Here is a 9409-nt window from a genome sequence, read left to right on the forward strand (position 1 = left end):
TTCTTCTCATCAATCTCTCTAAAACTATTTCAGACTTTTTTCCCCCTTTTTTTTAAAAAGAAAAAAACAACAACACATTCTCTCACACACACATTCCCCCCCTCCTCCACACACACATCCTCCCCCTGTCCTTCACACACACACACACACATGCATCCTCCCCCCCCCTCCTTCACACACACGCATCCCCCCCCCCCCAATCCTTCACACACACACACATACATCCCCCCCATCCTTCACACACACACATACATCCTCCCCCTCCTTCACACACACATACATCCTCCCCCCCATCCTTCACACACACATACATCCTTCCCCCCCATCTTTCAAACACACACATACATCCTCCCCCCATCCTTCACACACACATACATCCTCCCCCCACACACACACATACATCCTTCCCCCCCATCCTTCACACACACACATACATCCTCCCCCCCATCCTTCACACACACACATCCTCCCCCTCCTTCAAACGCCACATACATCCTCCCCCCATCCTTCACACACACATACATCCTCCCTCCATCCACACACACACATACAATACATCCTCCCCCATCCTTCACACACACTCACACACACATCCCCCCCTCCTTCACACACACACATACATCCTCCCCCCCTCTTTTACACACACACAATACATCCTCCCCCTTCCTTCACATACACATACATCCTCCCCCCGCCCCCATCCTTCACACACACACACACACATACATCCTCACCCCCTCCCTTCACACACACACATACAATACATCCTCCCCCCATCCTTCACACACCCACATACATCCTCCCCCTCTCCTTGACAAACACACACATACATCCTCCTCCCTACCCCACCCCACCTTCATACAGACATACATCCTCACCCTTCCCTCTTTCACACACACACACACATCCCACATCCTCTCCCCCCCCACCCCCTCCCCCCCCACCCCACACACATACATACATCCTTCCCTCCCTCCTTCACACGAACATGTATGCATCCTTCCCACTTCCTTCACACACACATACACACAAACATACATCCTGAACCCCTCCTTCATGCACACGTACATCCTCCACCCCTTCCACACACACACAGCAAAATCACCAACAATTACGATAATACATAACAAGTCCAACATACTAGACACTCTCCATCACCCAGCAAGAACTTATTTTTTCCTCCCCAGCCTGACTAGAGCAGGTTGCCATACAAACAGTCCTTCCTTTTCCCCCAACCAGGAAGTGAAGCAAACCAAAAGCAGGCCTCTCGAGGCAGGACTCTAAACACGACAGTGAGGGGGAAGTCTCCACTTGTACAGACCACACGTACAGTTCGCTATCATTCACCTCTGCTGGCTCCAGTGAGACGGCCTCTCTTCACCACAAGGATGCAGTTTGGACCCTAGTGTTGTCAACCATAATGGCCTTTGTCACACACACACACACACACACATCACCAGTGTGCACCGTACACTCAACACACTTTATCCCATCATAAACCATTCAGAATTTAAACTTATATACAGACCTGGTTCTCACCTAAATGGCCCTTTTTCAAGACATGCACCACCACTGACAAAACACTGATGCAATTTATCCAACTCAAAACAGTTTTTCTTTAAACAAGTTTGTTATTACACAGGCACTGCATTTAGTGCATTCACTTCGTATATCACACTTGTACATGTTTCCATAACTTTAATAATAATATCCAGTGACAGCAAAACTGCAATAAATCATAAACTACATTCAGTTATTTCAGATTTCTTTGGGGACAAAACAACAACAACAACAAAAGAAAAAATCATATTTTTTTTTAACATGGTAAACAAAATTTTCTATTTCTACAAATCAGCTGCCAAGAAATAAAAAGAAGAGTGGTGATACTGGAACTTGTGGAAGAATTTAAAAACTGTGCTGAGGACAGCTCTGGGTAAATTAAAAAAAAAATTTTTTTTTAAAGAAATTAACATATGTCAAGATAATGATCAACATCAAGTAATATATTTTGAATTTGAAAAAGCATGCACATTAAAAACAACATTTAAACAACTGTAGAAGCAACAAACAATTACACACATGCACACGCACACACACACACAGAGAAAAAGAGAGAGATCTTTGTTCTTATTTGTCTCTATCTCTCACACATCTAATGTGCATTAAAAAAAAAAAAAAAAAAAAAAAGCAGAACTGATTGTAGCAGGTCCTTACCTCTGGGCAGAAATAATAGCACCAATAACTTTGAGAATGACAAATATGTTTGGGCAGAATTCATACTTTTCTTTCATGTGCTGATCATGTGTGTCAATGACATCATGCATATCTACCGCGTTGACAGGCCACAGGCTTGACATAGTACAAATCTTGGAACCTTGAGTCAATTTCTTTAATGAGGGAGGGACTAAGGGGAGGGAAAGAGAAGGAGGGAGAGGGAGAATGGGGCTCAGATGGTTTACATGAAATCTGTAATGTGCTTCAGTCATGACATTATACACACGGGGTAAGGGGGGGGGGTGGTTAGAGCCATTACAGTGAGAAAGAGAGGGTTGTAGAGGAGAGAGAGAGAGAGGGTGGTAGAGGAGAGAGAGAGGGTGGTAGAGGAGAGAGAGAGAGAGAGAGAGAGAGAGAGAGAGGAGAGAGAGAGAGAGAGGGTGGTAGAGGAGAGAGAGAGAGAGGGTGGTAGAGAGAGAGGGGGGGGTGGAAGAGAGAGAGGGGGGTGGTAGAGGAGAGAGAGAGAGAGGGGGGGTGTGAAAGAGAGAGGGTGGTAGAGGAGAGAGAGGGAGAGAGGGGGGTGAAAGAGAGAGGGAGGGTGGTAGAGGAGAGAGAGAGAGGGTGGTAGAGGAGAGAGAGGGTGGTAGAGGAGAGAGAGAGAGGGTGGTAGAGGAGAGAGAGAGGGTGGTAGAGGAGAGAGAGAGAGAGAGGGTGGTAGAGGAGAGAGAGAGGGTGGTAGAGGAGAGAGAGAGAGGGTGGTAGAGGAGAGAGAGAGAGAGGGTGGTAGAGAAGAGAGAGAGGGTGGTAAAGGAGAGAGAGAGGGTGGGAGGAGAGAGAGGGTGGCAGAGAGAGAGAGAGAGGGTGGTAGAGGAGAGAGAGAGGGGAGGAGAGAGAGGGTGGCAGAGAGAGAGAGAGAGGGTGGTAGAGGAGAGAGAGAGGGGAGGAGAGAGAGAGAGAGGGTGGTAGAGGAGAGAGAGAGAGGGGAGAGAGAGAGGGTGGTAGAGGAGAGAGAGAGGGGAGGAGAGAGAGAGAGGGTGGTAGAGGAGAGAGAGAGAGGGTGGTAGAGGAGAGAGAGAGGGGAGGAGAGAGAGAGAGGGTGGTAGAGGAGAGAGAGAGAGGGTGGTAGAGGAGAGAGAGAGAGGGGAGGAGAGAGAGAGAGGGTGGTAGAGAGAGAGAGAGGGTGGTAGAGGAGAGAGAGAGGGTGGTAGAGGAGAGACAGAGAGAGAGGGTGGTAGAGGAAAGAGAGAGAGGGTGAGAGAGAGAGAGGGTGGTAGAGGGGAGAGAGAGAGGGTGGTAGAGGAGAGAGAGAGAGAGAGAGAGAGGGTGGTAGAGGAGAGACAGAGAGAGAGGGTGGTAGAGGAGACAGAGAGAGGGTGGTAGAGGGAGAGAGAGAGGGTGGCAGAGGAGAGAGAGAGAGAGAGAGGGTGGTAGAGGAGAGAGAGAGAGGGTGGTAGAAGAGAGAGAGTGGGGTGGTAGAGGAGAGAGAGAGAGGGTGGTAGAGGAGAGAGAGGGGGGTAGAGGAGAGAGGGTGGTAGAGGAGAAAGAGAGAGAGAGAGAAGAGAAAAAATAGAGACTGTCAGAGAGAGAGATAAAGAGAGAGAGAGAACACTGAACACAGAGAGAGTGAATGCATCTGTGTCATGTTTTGCATTGCGTGGTGTGGTGCAGTGTGTGTGTGTGTGTGTGTGTGTGTGTGTGTGCAGTGCAAGCCTCTTTATTTTTTTTGTCTCCATACTTCTTTCCTTCTGTGAGCAACGATTCTAAAATACATCACATAACATAAAATATCAATACATATTAAAAGAGGTGGATTTTTTTAGAGAAGTCTTTACACGACTCATTGCAACGCCACATTTTCCCAAACAAGGAAGCTTGTATCTGACCATGCATATTAAACATGACAGTGACATCCCACCATCAACCACAGACTGCTGTCATTGGTGAGACACGATGAGCTGTAGACAGACACTTCACTTGACTCTCAATGACATGACCTCACTTGCCACTCGGCAACAATCACCGCTTCATCCAAGCACCCTGTGTTACGAGTGTACAAGTCCTGTTCACTTCTCCACCCAAAAAAGCGAATCAGACATCACTGCACACTGGGCAGCTAAACCACACGTTATTCCCCCTATCCCCAAACATCCCACCAGTATGTTCCTTGCTTGTGCCAAAGGAAACCACTGTCAATCCATGAGGGGATGGCTAAGAGAGGGAGGGGGGGTGGGGAGAGAGGATGGGGACAGACAACTTATTTGGTAAGCAACCAGCTTATTTTGGCCCTCGAAGTAATCTTGCCATGCACTCTGTGACACTATTTCTTTGGTGAGGAGGCCATTTTAAGTTGTGAAATCAAAATAATGTAACACAGTTACAAACAAGAATGGTATGACAGCAGCCCCCAAGAATAACAGGCAGAACTATTTTGTAATGGCAGCTGTTTGTGTATGCCATGGTTACAACTGGAAAGATCTCTCAGCCTTTTTTCATTTCCTTTCTTTTTTTTTTCTTCTTTTGACAGTTGTATGACTGGATGTAAAAATCTAAATGTGTGAGAAATAACTGTCTTGGTAAGCTGATTAGATCTTTCCACTGATTCAAGGCCAGAAGGTAAAAGAAGATGACTTAACATTTGTGTTAGTTCTTCCTCTGTACCAGTTTGATTAACTGCTGGACAGCCTAGGATTATTTTTCTTATGTATTTCAATTTCATTAGCTTCATGTCACAACAGATTCATCTTTGTTAAATTCAGAGCTGCTCCCCTCTGGGAAATGAGCAAGTGGATTCTGACAATATTCGATTTACAAACAATGTTCTTGACTGAAGTGATTTTCTCCATAAAATCATATATATGAATATATTACTATTAGAGCATCACTGTGGAGCTCATTTAAAACAGTACCACTTAACATTCCAAGCATGATCTTTCCTCGGGAACTTTAGTGAAGGCAGATATTCTGTACATCTTCCTCACATTATGCATGAAAACATTTGAATAAACCATACTGTTTTTGTTTTGTGCATCCATACAACAGTTACCGACGTGCTGGATTCAGCGTTGATCATTATTAATTTATCATATTGCATTGTATTACTCTTTTTGTCACAACAGATTTCTCTCCAAGAGTGCCACCCATTATTTTTTTCTGCCTGCAATTTCATTTGTTTTCCTGTGAATTTTGCCGGGGACAACCCTTCTGTTGCCTTTTTTTTTTTTTTTCACATGCACTAAGTGCTAACTGCACACAGGACCTCAGTTTATCATCTCATCCAAATGACACGTGTCCAGACCACCACTCAAGGTCCAGTGGAGGGGGAGAAAATACTGGCAACTATGGCTCAGATTCTCTGGCTTCCAAGGCTGACGCATTACCTCTAGGCCAACACTTCACATAATATTTCACTAATAAAAAAAAATAACCAGACTTTGTCAGTTGTATGTGGAACAATACAAGCATGGTGTAAATCACCAGTGAAAACATAAAACATGATAAAGATAGTGGACAAATCTTGCTGTGCTTTACCTTGCGCAAGCCCAGATTTTCCCCTGGCTCTTGGGCGATTCATTCTCTTCGCCGCCTTGGTGCCGGCAGTCCTTGACAGCTGTCCCCTTTGTGTGTGCTGACCATCCAGGGTCCCTGTTCGGGCAGAATCACTGGCCATTCCTTCTGATGCTGTGTCTCCCTCATACCTGAACCTTTCACTTGCGGAGCTGTTCGGAGGTGAGTACAATCTTTGAGGAGCTGTCGAGTCATCCTTTTCTCTGGATCCACCTTTCTTCTTCTTCTCAGGAACTTTCCTTCCCTATCACTATGTCAGTCTGAAGCATCAGCTGAGGGGCCTCTGCAGGCAATTCTTGCACACCTTCCGAGAAACAATAAAGGAACACACACACACACACACACACACACACACACACACCAACTTTTGTGTTTTAACATAAGGTTTACATACAATTACAGCAATAAGTTTGCTATAAATCAAATATTTCAATGATTTAAAGTTGGTGATCATTACTACCATATGGCTGATGCCAAAAGCTGGTGGGGAACTCATAGGTTGCCCCTTGTTCATCTGTGTGCACCCTCTGACAGTCTTTTGAGTCTGTTCTCTCTGACAGCATGCCAATGTTAATGATTTAATTACTGATGCCAGTGCTGTTAAAGGTCTCATTTCCTTACCCTCAGTAGTTTCAGACAACAGATTGGAGAGGTACAGTAATAGGGCATTTCTTCATTATTTTGATGATTACAAATACAGGGATTATGCTGATGTCAATTTTTGGTTATATGTGTCCAACATAATATATCAGCTTTTACACCTGGTCATTACCACACCTTCATTGGAGTTACACTCTGACATTGTATAACCTTCACATAGGCTGTACTAGATGTTGGTACACTCTGACATTGCATAACCTTCACACAGGCTGTACTAGATGTTGGTACACTCTGACATTGTATAACCTTCACATAGGCTGTACTAGGTGTTGATACACTCTGACATTGTATAACCTTCACACAGGCTGTACTAGGTGTTGGTACACTATGACATAGTATAACTTTCACATAGGCTGTACAAGGTGTTGGTACACTCTGACATTGTATGACCTCCACATGGGCTGTACTAGATGTTGGTACATTCTGACATAGTATAACCTTCACATAGGCTGTACTAGGAGTTGGTACACTCTGACATTGTCTCAAGGCCTGACTAAGCGCGTTGGGTTACGCAGCTGGTCAGGCATCTGCTTGGCAGATGTGATGTAGCGTATATGGATTTGTCCGAACGCAGTGACGCCTCCTTGAGCTACTGAAACTGAAACTGACATTGTATAACCTTCACATAGGCTGTACTAGATGTTGGTACACTCTGACATTGTATAACCTTCACATAGGCTGTACAAGGTGTTGGTACACTCTGACATTGAATAACCTTCACATAGGTAGTACTAGGTGTTGGTACACTCTGACATTGTATAACCTTCACACAGGCTGTACTAGATGTTGGTACACTCTGACAAAGTATAACCTTCACATAGGCTGTACTAGGTGTAGATACACTCTGATATAGTATAACCTTCACATAGGCTGTACTAGGTGTTGGTACACTCTGACACTGTATAACCTTCACATAGGCTGTACTAGATGTTGGTACACTCTGACATTGTATAACCTTCACATAGGCTGTACTAGATGTTGGTACACTCTGACGTAGTATAACCTTCACACAGGCTGTACTAAGTGTTGGTACACTCTGACATTGTATAACCTTCACATAGGCTGTACTAGGTGTTGGTACACTCTGACATTGTATAACCTTCACATAGGCTGTACTAGGTGTTGGTACACTCTGACATTGTATAACCTTCACATAGGCTGTACTAGGTGTTGGTACACTCTGACATAGTATAACCTTCACACAGGCTGTACTAGATGTTGGTACACTCTGACAAAGTATAACCTTCACATAGGCTGTACTAGGTGTAGATACACTCTGATATAGTATAACCTTCACATAGGCTGTACTAGGTGTTGGTACACTCTGACACTGTATAACCTTCACATAGGCTGTACTAGATGTTGGTACACTCTGACATTGTATAACCTTCACATAGGCTGTACTAGATGTTGGTACACTCTGACGTAGTATAACCTTCACACAGGCTGTACTAAGTGTTGGTACACTCTGACATTGTATAACCTTCACATAGGCTGTATTAGGTGCTGGTACACTCTGACATTGTATAACCTTCACATAGGCTGTACTAGGTGTTGGTACACTCTGACATAGTATAACCTTCACACAGGCTGTACTAGGTGTTGGTACACTCTGAAATTGTATAACCTTCAGAGCATGGCCTGGGAATACTGAAGAAGAAGTAGTATAACCATCACATAGGCTCCACTAGGTGTTGTTTGTACATGAACATTTATAATATATCAGCTTGTAATTACTTGTAGCTCTATATTATTTGACTGAAAGAGCCAGGAATGGTGGTTGTGGAGGGAATCAGTTTTTTGGGTTTTGTTTTTTTCACTCCTGTCCTGGAATTTATTTTTTTTCTTACCTTAATCAGTGGTTGGTTTCTTTTTACATGATTGGTATGTATTACTATTGTAATCAAGGACAGGTGTTCAGATTATTCATTCATTTGTAATTGACTGGTTTTAAAATGTCATATTCTTCTTACCTGAATGCTTTCCTTTTACCTGATGATATTCAAATTTACAAAGTAATCAAGAAGGGGTGTACGGTTATTCTTTTGCTTCTATTTAACCTGTATCATATGTTATATTTTTCTTATCTGTTGACTGGGTATTTCAGTGAGCCAAAAGAAAACTTTTTGTTTGATTTGTTTGAAGCGGACAAGGTATTTTGAACTGAGTGCATGTTATAGTCAAAGGGGGATGGTGGCAAAAAAAGCTAAGACATTTATCTGCCAATACATTGGGTCTGAGTTTGAATCCTATCCTGGTCTTGCCCTTTCTTCCCAATTTGACTGAAAAATCAAGCTGAGCATTTACTGATCTGGTCATTTAAATGAGACAATAGACCTAAATCCTGTGAGCAGCATGCACTTGGCTCACAGAAAAAGAAACCATGGCAATGTAAGACATTGGCAATATCTGCAATTTTTCCCTTCAAGATGGAATGAGTACTGAGTGTTCACAAGGCATGGATGTTCACTCTGCATCTGCCAGTCACACAGAGAGGTTAATGTGGATAAAGCGGAGTCATTAACTGATTTAATTGTTGTCCTCTGGCAAAATGTGTGCTGAAATTATAGCAGCCGATGATGTGATACACATGATGGCTACAGTTATTAAGATCTGAGATCTATATATGAAGTACCATAGATTCATCTCCATTACCAGCAGAAAATGTTTGTTTTTTGTTTTTTTTAAATTTATACCAGATTGTAGGCTTACAGGAAACTTTTTTTTATGTTTATGTGCTTTTAACAAAAAAGAAAATACTGACCTCTGCAGAACAATGAAACATTGGTGATCCCTGCACTCTTATTGGGGTTTGTAAACTTTTTTTTTCTTTTGTCAGTTTCAGGGAGGGCTTTGCCCCCCCCCCCCCCTCCCCCAGTGAGGTGTCACCTTTCCATCACCACCACCCCCTTCGCCTGGCCACGATACGCTTAAAAAACAAAAAAAAAAATCAGTCCCTTAAGTTCCTGCA

This window comes from Babylonia areolata, chromosome 8 (genome assembly GCF_041734735.1).
Source record: "Babylonia areolata isolate BAREFJ2019XMU chromosome 8, ASM4173473v1, whole genome shotgun sequence".
NCBI lineage: Eukaryota > Metazoa > Mollusca > Gastropoda > Neogastropoda > Buccinidae > Babylonia > Babylonia areolata.